We start from the raw sequence: 13083 nt of genomic DNA, 5'->3' as shown, positions 1-13083 counted from the left end.
CGCTCAGCCTTCTTCACAGTTCAACTCTCACATCCATACATGACCACAGGAAAAACCATAGCCTTGACTAGACAGACCTTAGTCGGCAAAGTAATGTCTCTGCTTTTGAATATACTCTTTAGGTTGGTCATAACTTTTCTTCCAAGGAGTAAGCGTCTTTTAATTTCATGGCTGCAGTCACCATCTGCAGTGATTTTGGAGCCCCCAAAAATAAAGTCTGACACTGTTTCCACTGTTTCCCCTCTATTTCCCATGAATTGATGGGACCAGATGCCATGATCTTCATTTTCTGAATGTTGAGCTTTAAGCCAACTTTTTTACTCTCCTCTTTCACTTTTATCAAGAGGCTTTTTAGTTCCTCCTCACTTTCTGCCATAAGGGTGGTGTCATCTGCATATCTGAGGTTATTGATATTTCTCCCGGCAATCTTGATTCCAGCTTGTGTTTCTAATGTCATCTCATTAAAATTAGATAATACAAGGATGTTAGTTCAAACTTGACTAAAGTAAAAATGTCTTGGATGATGCAAATATATCCACAAACACAAGAAATTACAGCAAAAAAAGAAGTTTACTGGAATATACTAGAGATTTTTGTCATTGATCAGATAGGAGATAAATAGTCCATATATATACAGCTGACTCTCCAACAATGCAGGGATTGGGGTGCTAACCCAAGCACAGTTGAAAATCCACATTTAACTTTAGAGTCTCCTCTTCAGTTCTGCCTCTGTATCTCCAACCAAGCTGGGTTTACCAGTGTGGTACATATTTACTGGAAAAAAATGCCACTTGGCCCCACATGTTTCAAACCTGTGTTGTTCAAGTTCAGTTCAGTTCAGTCACTCAGTCGTGTCCAACTCTTTGTGAACCCATGGACTACAGCATGCAGGCTTCCCTGTGCATCACCAACTCCCAGATTTACTCAAACTCATGTCCATTGAGTCAGTAATGCCATCCAAAGATCTCATCCTCTGTTTTCCCCTTCTTCTCCTGCCTTCAATCTTTCCCAGCATCAGGGTCTTTTCAAATGAGTCAGTTCTTCGCATCAGGTGGCCAAAGGATTAGAGTTTCAGCTTTAGCATCATTCCTTACAATGAATATTCAGGACGGATTTCCTTTAGGATGGACTGGTTGGATCTTGTTGCAGTCCAAGGGACTCTCAAGAGTCTTCTCCAACACCACAGTTCAAAGGCATCAATTCTTCGGTGCTCAGCTTTCTTTATGGTCCAACTCTCACATACATACATGACTACTGGAAAAACCATAACCTTGACTAAACAGACGTTTGTGGACAAAATAATGTCTCTGCCTTTTAATATGCTGTCTACAGTGAAGTGAAGTCTCTCAGTTGTGTCTGACTGTTTGTGACCCCATAAAGTTTCAGTAACTTTTCCTGCATTACATAAAATGTCAAAAGAACCTCCTCTACTAGAAACAAAAGGCAAAACTTTGAGTAGATAATGACAGACATAATCAGGAAGTTAAAGATTTATATCAAAATAGGTTTTTGAAAAACACTTTATTATAGAGACTTCCCTGGGAGTCCACTGGTTAAGACTCCAATGTAGGAGGTGCAGGTTTGATCCCTGGTCTGGAAACTAAGGTCTCACATGCTGCCATAGGGTGCAGCCAAATAAATAAGTAAAAACACTTTATTATAAAAGGAGAAGTATTAGATTTCCTCATTTGCATCTATTATTTTTAATTTGAGAAACAACCCTGTGACTGCTTGTCATGGGGTTTGATGGTAACTCTTGTGGTTTCAGATCTTAGGTTAAGCTTCAGGATTATTCAGTCTGAATGTCAGGTTTCATAATATCAATTCCAAACAGGCCACTATTACTATGACCTTTTAGTATTTTGCTGGGAGAATCTTAGCTGAATTTCTGAATGAATCCCATGGTTTTTCAAATCCATAGTGTTTGGCACTGCAATTTCCATGGGTCCTTGTTGGCAAAGACCATTTTTGGTGACTTTGATTCCAAACAATAAAACATAGAAATTATTATCAAACTAGGAATTTTGCCCCAGTTGGCTGAGTTCTACAACTACGAGGCTCTTCTTTCAGTCTGCCTCAGGCATGGGTGACATTCAGAGGCTGTACCACCTTAGATTTTATCTCTGAACCTTGCTATAGTTCAGTGAACTTTATCTTTGTGGTACTATAGGTCAGCATGGATTGAAGTTACTTTGCTGTGTGAGTTATGAAAGAATCTGGCACCGCCAACTGCTATGCAGGCAGAAAATGACCAGATAAGGAAAATGAAAGTTGCTCAATCATGTCCAACTCTTTGTGACCCCATGGACTGTATAGTCCATGGAATTCTCCAGGCCAGAATTCTGGAGTGGGTAGCCTTTTCTTTCACCAGGCAATCTTCCCAAGCCAGGGATCAAACCCAGGTCTCCCACACTGCAGGTGGATTCTTTACCAGCTGAGCCACAAGGGAAGCCCAAGAATACTGGAGTGGGTAGCCTATCCCTTCTCCAGCCTATCCCTTCTCTTCTAGATGAGGAAAACTGCCACATATTTGTAGAGGTAGGAAAGTCAGTTCACAGACATGGAAGGTCCTTTGAAGTCAAATTCCACTCTCCTTGGGAAGGAATAGCCCTTTGAAAGCTAGTCTATCCAAAACTATTCCACACAATTTCATGTGGATCACCTGGAAGTCTGCTAAACTGCTTTGCTAAGACATAGGTGATGACCACAAAATAGCCTATTTGTCATTCTAGCTCACCTTCATAGACCTGAAAACTATTAGAAACACTGACAATTTGAGTGTTGAATCCTTTAACAGTGGTGTCATGAAATAATCACAAAATCTGACTCTTAGCAGATCCTCAAAAAAGTTCTTTAAAAAGTTAAAAGAAATAAACTGTTAGAGGATTCAGCAGAGTGGTATAGCAGAGGTGTGCTGGGCCCATAACACAGAAGCTGAGGGATCAAAATCGCGCTCTGCTCTCTGTTTAGGGATTCCTAAACTGGTGGCTCAAAGAGTAAAAAAAATCTGTCTGCAGTGCAGGAGACCTGGGTTTGATCCCTGGGTCAGAAGATTCCCTGGTGAAGGGAATGGCAACCCACTCCAGTATTCTTACCTGGACAATCCCATGGACAGAGGAGCCAGAAGGGTTACAGTTTGTGGGGTCGCAAAGAGTCAGACCCCTGAGCAACTAACACTTTCAAACTGTTCGAAGGAATAAAAATTGGACCTTACATTGTTTATCTTAACACTAGACTATTTTTAGAGTAGTTGTTGGACAGGGAAATCCCTCCTCTCCTCCCCATCCCCTGCCACACTTTGCCCTGTTATTAGCATTTTGCGTTGCTGTGCAACTTTTGTTAAAACTGATAAGCTAATATTGATACTTTACTATTAAGCAAGGCCATAGAGTGCAAAACAATTCAAACTTTTAGTTGTACAGCAGCTTTATGCATACTAAAAAATGCATATTGACATAAGAATCCACCATTACTGTATACGTAATAGAGAATAGTTTCACCACCCTGAACATTGTGTGCTCCAGTAGCCATCTTTCCCTTTCTTTCCTCTTCTAAATCCCTGGCAACATTGATCTTTTTACTCTCTTTATATTTTGCTTTTTCCAGAATGTTATACAGTTGGAATCATACATATAGTATGTAGCTTTTTAAGGTTGCTTTTTTCACATAGCAATATGCATTTAATTTTCCTCCATGGCTTTTCATATCCTGATAGTTTATTTCTTACCACTAAATAAGATTCTACAGATGGATAAAATTATGTCTCTGTATCCAATGAATCTCTATATTTATAACTTGGGTGGCTCAGTGGTAAAGAATTCACCTGCCAAGCAGGACTCAGGTTCAGTCCCTGGGTCAGGAAGATTCCCTAGAGAAGGAAGTGGCAATCCACCCAGTATTCTTGTCTGGGAAATCCTGTGGACAGGGGAGCCTGGTGGGCTACAGTCAAGGAGTCGCAAAGAGTTGGACACAACTTAGTGACTAAACAGCAATTAGTAAAACTAGCGTAACCATTCATGTGCAAGATTTTGTGTGGACATAAGTTTTCAGCTTATTTGTGTAAATATCCAAAAGCACAATCGCTGAATCTCTTACTAAGAGTATGTTTAGTTTTGTAAGAAACCCCAAACTATTGACCAAAAGGAACAGTACCATTTTGCATTCCCAGGACTCATAAAGGGAGATTCTATCACAACATTCAATGTTGTCACTGCTTTGAGTCTAGCCATTCTGATAAGTATGTAGGAGAACCTAATAGTTTTTTGTTTTTTTTTTAGTTTGCAAGTCCAAATGACACATACTTTTCATATGCATATTTTCCAGCTGAGTATCTTCTTTGGTAAAGTGTCCAAGAATATTTCTTTTTGTATTTCCAGAGGATAAAATTGGGACTCGAAAATTAAGGACCAGTCCCTGGTCATACAACTGTACACTCTAGAGTCACAATGAACAGAAAACTTTCTGGCTTCCAGTATAGAGCTTCCAGTCCACTAGCCCCTCTTAAGTCCAAGCACTGAAGTTATATTCCCATTAAAATACAGTAACAAGGACCAAGAATTTAGGCCTTGCCCTATAAGAGTGCAGCTTATTCCTACAAATCATAATATATTTTCTACTCAAGATAAGTTTCCAAGCAGTAACAAGAGTAAGAGGCAAAACCCAGGTGCAGTGTTTCTCATCCAGCACTCAGCTGTGAAGGAAAGTTACACGGCTCAATATCACCTGGAGTTAAAACTCCGTCCAGGTTCTCCTCACCATTCTATGCAAAACAAAGAACTCTCTCACCCGAAGGGAAAAAATGGACTTTAATGTTGATTGTGACCAGCTCCCAGCCCGTCCAGCCTCTGGCTGATCTCCAGAATTCCTTGCCCAGACCTTTAAGAGATAAGTACTCCAAACAACCTTGGAAAAGAACAGGCCCCCTTAAGACAGTAGATTTGAACATATCTGCCTATATATACTTAGTCTCTTCTTGGGTTAGTGCAGCAGCTCACTAATCTGACTGCTGCCCCTTCTTGCCTCATTAGAGGTGATCTGTTTCTGTAAAGTGCCAGTCTGGTTCTTTTTCTGAACCTCACCTTCTCTAACTCCCTTACCCTACATTTTTTGGTGCCGAAACCACGGAGGTCGTGTCCTTCTCATTCTCCACAGCCAGCTCTTTGGAGCGTGGAAGCCTGCCGAGCTCACTTTCCTGCCCGGACTTTCAAGATCTCCTCGAGAGGATGCCCCGTGCCTTCGTGAGTGGTACAAGTCCTATGTGAGGGCTTTATTGGTTTTCCACATAACCCAAGGAATACTGGTCTCTCCCTCTCTCTCTCTCTCCCTCTTTTCTCTGCACTTTCTTTTCCAAGAGACCGACCAATGCCAGGACAGAGGCCTTTTGCCATTCGACCTCGCTCCATCCACCACGAATTCTCGCCTGACCCAGTAGCCCGAGTAAGCTCAGACGGTACTCCAGGGCGCCATAGACTATCCTCCTTTCTGGGTTCCCAAAGAACCCTCTGGCCAAAAGGCCCCCTGGGGAGGTATGTGGAGGATGCCCCTCCCTCCTTCAGAGCCTCTCTCTCTTTGCCTAGTTAAAAGATTAGGTGACGACCCTTTTCTCTCCACCAGACAGTCGCTAGCCACTTGCTATGGGGTCAAGCCAATCCGTCCCACTCTCCCTTGGCCTGCATAAAATGAAACCTCAAACCTCTATTCTTGACCGATCTCAAGGTTCATAAACTTGAGTCACTTTGCACTCAAACTCGGCCTCAATACAAACTGGATAACCAAAACCACTTGCCTGAGTTCAGGACTTTCAATTTCAATATTTTATCAGATCTCACTAACTTCCTCAAATGGAATGGCAAATGGTCAGAGGTCCCATATATTCAAGCCTTCTGGGACCTTAGAAGCCATCCTTCTCTCTGCAAGGACTGTTCTACCTATCAAATCCTGCTCTGCTCTCTCTCCACCTCCATTACAAAAGAATCCAAATCTAAAGCCCCCAAAAGGCCCTCTAAACCACCAGCTCCCGATTTTGACATGGCAGATGAGCCTCCTCCCTACTGCCCAGAGAGAAAGCTTCCAGAGACGAGACCCCATCCTCTAGCCCTTCCTCCTCCAAAACAGTCTGAAACCCCAAAAGAGATTTCCATCCCCCCTCCATTGGCCAGGACCTGAAGCAACTGCATGTTTCCTCTCAGAGTGGTAGCGGGACCAGAGGGCCCTATACGGGTTCATGTGCCTTTCTCAATTTCTGATATGAACCAGATTGAGGAAAAATTGGGATCCTTTTCAGAAAATCCTACCAGATACAAAAAAGAATTCCTGAAACTTACACAAGCATGTCATTTAACCTAGAAGATCTTTATTACATCCTAAATGCCACTTTAACCCCTGATGAAAAGAAATGGATATGGCAGGCAGCCCAGACTCATGCTGATCAGCTCCATAACCAAGACAGGACTAATCCGGTGGCTGATGATGCAGTCCCTTTAACTGAGCCAGGGTGGACACATCAAGCAGGTGATGCTGGCATCCAGTACCTGCATCATATGATCACCTGTTTACTAGAAGGAATGCTAAAAAGCTCTCACGTTCATGTTAACTACGATAAGATTAGGGAAGTGACTCAAGAAAAAGATCAAAATCCTGCCCTTTTTCTTTCATGGCTTACTGAGGCAGTCCAAAAATACACTAATCTAGATATTTCCACCCCCACTGGACTTCTGTAGCTACACATCCAGTTCATAAGCCAATCAGCCCCCAATATTCACTGAAACTAGGCCAGTTAGAGAAGAGCCCTGAAATCCCTCAGTGAGATCTCCTAGAAATAACCTTTAAAGTTTTCAACAATAGGGAGGAAGAAGGGAAAAAAGAAAAAGAAAAGGAAAGAAAGGCCAAATATGCTTTATCTGTTGCAGCTATCCAAGAAAAAAAATCAACCCCTTTGGCCCATCAACCTCGGCCCACCCGTATGGGACCTAACCCTCCAGGCCCCTACTTTAGATATAACCAAATGAGACACTGGGCTAGGTCTTGCCCAAATCCCCAGCCACCCACCAAACCCTGCCCCACCTATAAACAATGGGACCACTGGAAAATAGATTGTTTTCAGACACTACCCACCAAATCTCGGGGTCCATCCCAGGCTCAACAACAATGGGCCAGGAGAGAGACTCAGGCAAGCCCCGGCAACCCAGACCATGGTTCCTCAGATGAAGTGAAAGATGATCCAATTGTGCCTGAGTTATTCCAGTGATGGAGCCCAAGCTCCAGACCCCAAGTCCACCCCATACAGGTGGACTCAGAGCTTCTGGTAATTGGCACAGTGGCTGGACACAAAGTCTCATTCCTAATAGACACTGGAATGGCCTTTTCACTTTTAACCTCCTTTAAGGGCCCTCTCCAACCTTCAGAAGTGGCTATCAAAGGGGGTCTCAGGCATCCCTTTTTATCCCAAAATAACCCCTCCTCTCCTTTGTTCCTTTGACAAAACAACACTAACATATTCTTATATAGTAGTTCCTCATTGCCCAATGGCATTGATGGGACGTGATCTTCTGGCTAAGATACAAACTGTTATAAACCTCCCATTCTTAGATCCCATATCAATTCTTTGCATCCAAATGGCACCCAAACCCCTGGCCAGCCCTCACTCCCAAAACCTGCCCCCTGACCTTCCCCTGATAGATCCTCAGGTCTGGGACACTGAAGCCCTGTCGGTAGCCCGACACCATTCTCCCATACAGGTCTTTCTTAAAAATCCCTCTCAAGAAATTACCCAAACTCAACATACCCTGACTGCAGAATCCCGTCAAAGGCTTAAACCAATAATCTCCCGACTGCTTAAAGCCGGCCTTTTGCTGCCTATCTATCCTCCTCATAATACTCCTATACTGGAAGTCAAAAAGGGACCCCACTCCTGATATTTAGTTCAAGATCTTCGCAAGATCAGAGGCCATTATACTCATATACTTATTGGTCACTAACGCCTACACCCTTCTCTCACATATTCCCCCTGACAACTCTATTTCCTGGTATTAGACCTCAAAGATGCTATCTTTACTATACCTCTACATCATTCCTCACAGCCCCTATTTGCCTTCACCTGGACAGATCCAGACACATATCAATCTGAACAATTAACTTGGACTGTTTTACCACAAGGGTTTAGAGATAGCCCTCATTTTTTCGGTGAAGACCTTCAAAGGGACTGACAAACTTTAGACCTAGGCTCTACTACCTTACTCCAATATGGAGACGATTTTTTGTTATGTAGTTCCTCTCACCATAACTGCCTAGTCCACACTGCAAAGGTATTAAATGCCCTAGGCAACTGGGGCTACAGAGCCTCACTCTCCAAAGCACAAATTGCTTCCAACATTGTCAATTACATGAGGTTACTTCTCACACCCACACCCAAAATAATCCCAGCTCAGACACTTCAAGCCTTGACACAGACCCCCAGGCCCAAACCAAGAGAACTTCTTCCTCTATTAGGTCTCTTAAACTTCTTCCAAATATGTGTCCCAACATTTGCCCTCCACACAAAATCTCTCTACCAAGCTACTTGAGAAAACTTAGATGAACCCTATTGACCCCCACTTCTCTCCACACCCTAATTCAGACTCTTATCAAACATTTACGACAGGCCCCTTCTCTTTACTTACCCAATTACACCAAGCCTTTTTTACTTTTTGTATTCTCTGCAAGGACATGCCTTAGGGATTCTGTGCATAAAAGGGGGAGACATATGGGGGCCTCTAGCTTACTTATTTAAACAACTCGATCTCATCATGCTCAGATGGCCACCTTGTCTCCAGGCCTTAGCTGCAACCACCCTCTTAATACCTGAGGCCCAAAAGCTAACCTGAAATGCTCCTCTAAATTTATGCTCTCCTCATTCCTTCAAAGATCTATTCTCTCATTGGGCTTTCCTTTCTCTGCCCTCTGCTTGACTACAAAGCCTCCAGGCATATCTCCTCGACCCATTCCTTTCTTTTATGCCTTTTAAACCTCTTAATCCTGCTAGCTTAATCCCTACACCAGATCCAGAAGCAGAACACCTATCTCATGACTGTGTTTAGACCTTAAATATGACACTTATCCATTTGAATATATAACTGATCAGCCCCTTACTGACCCCACAGTCCCATCCTAGTTTATAGATGGCACTGCCCAGAAACAAGCCCTATTTGGGGCTGGATCCACTATAGCCCGAGCTTCCCTGGTGGCTCAGATGGTAAAGCGTCTGCCTACAATGCGGGAGAGGAGAAGGCAATGGCAACCCACTCCAGTATTCTTGCCTGGAAAATCCCATGGATGGAGGAACCTGGTAGGCTACAGTCCATGGGGTTGCAAAGAGTCGGACACAACTGAGCAACTTCACTCACTCCACTTCACGCTATAGTCCAGGGACAGCACGACAAAGTTATCCCTCCTTGCCTCATCAAGTCAGCCACAATCCCAACTCACACATCCTCACCACAGGCTGAACTGACAGCTCTTACACAAGCTTTGACCCTAGCCAAAGACCAAAAGATAAACATTTACACTGACTCCAAATATGTCTATAACACATCACATTTTAACATTATAATCTGGAGGGAGAGGGGATTCGTCACTCAGAAGGGCACAACTATTCTCAATGCTTCTTTTATTTCTGAACTCCTCCATGTGGCTCAGCTCCCAAACCAAGCTGCTGTAATATATTGCCCGGGACATCAGTGACATAGTCCTATCTCCTTTTATAACAATATAGCAGATCCCAAACAAACCAGCTCTGTTAGCAGGGTGCCTCTGTTAGTCCTGTCTTTACTATGGCCCAAATAGATGAGCCTAACGTCCGCCCATTACTTTGATACTTGCATTCCCTTTTCCACCCCTCTACAAAAGTACTTAAGACTTTCCTTCAGAACTTTATTGAATTAACTAAGGACGATGTGACTTATTTAATTAATCTGACTCAAACGTGTACCATTTGTCAGCAGACAAATCCTAATTCTAACATTCGCCCCCCTCCTTTCCCCACCCACCAAATTGTGGACATCTTCCCGCATAAGACTGGCAGGTAGATTTCACCCACACGCCACCTGTAAAAAGGGTTAAATTTCTCCTAGTCTTCATACATACATTTTCTTGATAGATTGAAGCTTTCCTATCTACTGACAAACAAGCTCCTACTGTGGCTCAGCTTATTCTTATTGAAATCCTCCCCAGGTCTGGAGTGTCCTCCTCCCTCCAGTCTGACAACAGGCCCAAGTTCACATCTCAAATCACCCAAAATATTCCACAAGTCCTTCAAGTTCCTTGGAGGTTTCACATTCCTTATCATCCCTGGTATTCTGGTAAGGTTGAGAGAGGCAACCGAGTCCTAAAAAAAAACCCTCAGACCAAATTAATGATTCATCTTCATCAAGACTAGACTAAACTCCTCACTTTAGTCCTCTAAAGATCTGGGCCTTACCAAAAAAAAACCGCTTAAATATCAGTCCATTCAAGGCCATGTATGGGAGGCCCATAATACCTTTGGGTCTTCCCCATTCCCAGGACGGTCCCAAACTGCCTTACCACCTTCCTTTTCCTTTACTTGCCCAGATAGGAGATGCCCTTTGGCAACATATGGATAACTTACTCCCTTGACAGCAACCCAATCTTCCATACCCATCCCTTCAAACAGGAGACAAGGTCTATATGACAGTTCAGTCCTACTCAGATCTAACCCCAAAATGGCAAGGACCCTGCATGGTAATTCTGCTGACCCCTACCACTACAAAATTGAAATAAATCACCCCTTGGGTACACACCACGAGGTTAAAAACGGTTATGCGGCCCAATGATGAAAATGCTTGCCAGACTAATACTTATCAAGCTTCTCACACAGGCCCTACAACTCTAAAGTTCTCACGGCTTCCACCAGCCTCAACTGGCGATGGATGAGCCTGTCTGTTTCACAGCTTTAATTATTCCTGGAGCCACTTCTAGCAGATATCTGGGTCTCGAGTCCTCAAGGATCCATGCTTGAACACATTGAAGATTATACCTCCACCCTGTGGCTACAAGAAACGCTTTATAACTTTTAGCCCTTTGAAATCCAATTCTTTTCCATAGTAATCTATCTTATGCTCACTTCCCCAAATGTTGTTTAATATCTTCTTCTTATCCTCCCTTCTTCCTCTGACCCACGAACTCCTTCAACATCCTAAACTCAACTATCTATTCCAGACCCTTAATTTAGCGCCTATACCCTTCTCAATGCCGGAGAAGGCAATGGAAACCAACTCCAGTACTCTTGCCTAGAAAATTCCTTGGATGGAGGAGCCTGGTAGGCTGCAGTCCATGGGGTCGCTAAGAGTCGAACACGACTGAGCAACTTCACTTTCACTTTTCACTGCCGTGCATTGGAGAAGTAAATGGCAACCCACTCCAGTGTTCTTGCCTGGAGAATCCGAGGGACAGGGGAGCCTGGTGGGCTGCCATCTATGGGGTCACACAGAGTCGGACACAACTGAAGCGACTTAGCAACAGCAGTAGCTTCTCAATGCTTCTAACCCTCAATTGGCTAAAGACTGCTGGATATGTTTATTCGTAATTCCTCTGTGAGATTCATCCTTCCCCACATCCATCCTTAACTGGACCACAGGTAAAATGTCCCTACACCACTCATACTTTGGAGAGCCTTTATTTGTCTCATATCTTAAATATCTTCACACTAGTGACCAAATCCAAAATTTAGACATACTCTTAAAATCTTTACTCACTGAACTTTTCTCCTTCAATGTAAAATGTCCAATAGGAGGCCCTATGGCCCGCAGAGTAACACTGTTACGACCAGCTCCTTTTTGCATATCCAGAAATTCCCAAAACAGTTCATATGACTATGGACACAATCCCTAACTCCATGTGCAAACATACCTCCACCTCTTTGCCACTGGAAAGGCTATATATAATGTTTCTGGTACTACAGGACACTCTTTAACATTTTCAGGGTGGTTTCCCTCAACATATTCCTCCACTTCTCCCATTATTGGGGTCACTTTAGTGGGGTCTGTAAGCGTCCTTGAACAAACGATAAACCCCCCCTCCCCTGCCCCCCAACTCCTTTTCACCATTGACTTCAGCTGTTGTATTATGACACCTGGCCTATTTTTCCTGTGTGGGATGTCTACATACCTCTCTCTACCTACTAATTGGACCGGGACCTGCACCCTGGTATATGCCAATCCAAACATTTTAATAGCCCTCAGTGATCAGCCCTTGCCTATTCCTCTCATCCACAAGTGAATAAAACGAGCCATTCATTTCAATCCCCTCTTAGTAGGAATAGGAATAGTGGCTGGAATTGGAAAAGGAACCGCTGGCTTAACCACCTCCATCCAAAACTATCAGACACTCTCTAAGGACCTATCAGACGGCCTCCAGGAAATAGCTCAAACTAATAACTATATTATTAACTATCCAAATTCAACTATATTATTAACTATCCTAATAACTATCCAAAATCAACTTGATTCCTTGGTGTCCATAGTTTTACAAAATTGAAGGAGATTAGATCTACTCACTATAGAGAAGGGAGGTCTGTACCTTTTTCCAGATGAATCCTGCTGTTTCTATGCCACCAGTCCTTTATTGCCCAAGGAGGTACAAAAAACCTTCCAGATCGAGCCTCATGAATCTGCCAGAGATTAAACAACTCCTGGCAGTCATGCTTAACAGATTGGAACTGGATGCCTTGGGTTTTATGCCTTCTCGGAACATTAATTTTTATCATCCTTCTACTCACCTTTGAACCTTGTTTGTTTAATCTTTTCCAGGGATTCCTCCAAGACCGAATCTGAGCCATTTCCTGAGATCAAGTCAAGATTGTTCTTTTGCTGGAGACCCTGACAGCTAGACTAGAAAATCAACACTACAGGCCTTAGACTTCCTCTCAGACCACGAACCTCTGACCCTCATTTATTAGCACCAAGAAGCCCTGAGCATTAGCAATGCCCACCTCTCTTTCTCTTTTTGTATACATTCCTTAGGGTCTGAAATGAAGGAAAGTTCAGTTCAGTTCAGTTCAGTCACTTAGTCGTGTCCGATTCTTTGTGACCC

The 13083-nt window shown here is 43.3% G+C and overlaps 1 protein-coding gene across 2 annotated transcripts in view; it reads right to left on the bottom strand.

Moving 5' to 3' along the window:
• The window catches only part of LOC102188684 (prostaglandin F synthase 1), a 29065-nt gene extending 16362 nt beyond the window's left edge, over positions 1-12703 (bottom strand). For both annotated transcript variants that reach the window (XM_005688139.3, XM_018057326.1), the window contains exon 1: positions 12571-12703. The gene's annotated coding sequence lies outside the window, so the exon portion shown is untranslated. The remainder of the gene's footprint in view (positions 1-12570) is intronic.

The sequence above is a fragment of the Capra hircus genome, chromosome 13 (assembly GCF_001704415.2).
Source record: "Capra hircus breed San Clemente chromosome 13, ASM170441v1, whole genome shotgun sequence".
NCBI lineage: Eukaryota > Metazoa > Chordata > Mammalia > Artiodactyla > Bovidae > Capra > Capra hircus.
Note: the sequence above shows the minus strand (reverse complement) of the source record. Positions and strands in the feature narration are given on the sequence as shown.